The 1,262-nt window shown below is 47.5% G+C and overlaps 1 pseudogene; it reads left to right on the top strand.

Moving 5' to 3' along the window:
* The window catches only part of LOC115291057, a 1,571-nt pseudogene extending 309 nt beyond the window's left edge, over window positions 1-1,262 (top strand).

Consider the following 1,262-nt stretch of genomic DNA (forward strand, 5'->3'; position numbering starts at 1 on the left):
TTGTGCCTTTTTAATGATGGTAAACAAGTTATGATGCATCACTTAGAAAAATTACAACCCTTATCAATTTGCTGGATAATTTTGTGCCCTTTACAACAACTTGGCTGGGAGCTTTTAAAGAACATCCTCACCTGCTATCATTTTGTATCCGAGGGGGTATCTGTAGGATAGATTCCCCACAAGATTTCCCTTCCAGGAACAGGTGCATGCTCTTCATTTCCACAGACAGGTCGTGGTAGCTCTGAGGTGGCTGTAACGTCGCAGGCTGCAGGGAGGGAAGGTACTCTCCCGGCCCGAGGTGGCCTCAGGCACCTGGGTGCTGAACTGCAGAAATCTGTGGGCTATCCAGAAGCCAATGGAGAAACAAGAGTTGAAATACAAGAATCTGTTCACGGTCAAGATATTTTCATTATAAAGACAAGCCCCAGAGAAGTGAACCCAGCTGTGATGGAGTGACTGAGCACGGCTTAGACACTGAAGACGGCCTGTGACCCGAACATTACTGGAGTCATCCCTCATTTCCCCCACAGTAAGCGGTGCAAGGTGAGGAAGGGGCCTTCCATCGCGTGTAAACTCTTGGCATCCATGCTGGCAAAAGCAGGTTTAACTCATGATCATTATGGATCTCCATCAAAAGGAAATACAAGACTTCCACGGCTTTCCCATGGATCATCTTAGAGCATCATCCTTCATGCTTCAGTTTGCTGGGTAGATTCCAAGTTGCAGGAATGCAGTCACTGTAGAAAAGTCTGCTGATGCTGCCCAGTTGTATGCTGAGAGATTCCATGCAGGGTTGGCTGTATCCACGCAGAAGGCAAGTGTAACAGAGCTAGACACGGATGCTGGATCTCATTCTCCCCTGATAATAAAAATGCTACCGTCCACTCAGGTCTGGAGTCACCACTGATGACAGCCAAAGAGAAGCCACCAGTAACTGTAGTCACAGATGGGGAAGGGCACATCGCATAGCAGATGACATTCTGGATGATGTGGGAAGGTTTGTTCTTTCTGTGGAGATTCTGAAAGAGATAGGTGTTTACAAGATCTGTCTCATGGTCACTCATGTCATTCTGTCTGCCGAGGCCCACTACCTAATGGAGGAGTCCTCCACTGATGAGGTGGTGGTGATGAATACTGTCCCTCAGGAGGTGCAGAAGCCACAGTGTCCCAAGATAAAGTCTGGATATCAGTCTGATTCTGAAGCAATTCAGAGGTTCCACAATAGGGAGTCCATGGCCTACCTTTTCCTGAAACATTACTAG

The sequence above is a fragment of the Suricata suricatta genome, chromosome 5 (assembly GCF_006229205.1).
Source record: "Suricata suricatta isolate VVHF042 chromosome 5, meerkat_22Aug2017_6uvM2_HiC, whole genome shotgun sequence".
Classification (NCBI taxonomy): domain Eukaryota; kingdom Metazoa; phylum Chordata; class Mammalia; order Carnivora; family Herpestidae; genus Suricata; species Suricata suricatta.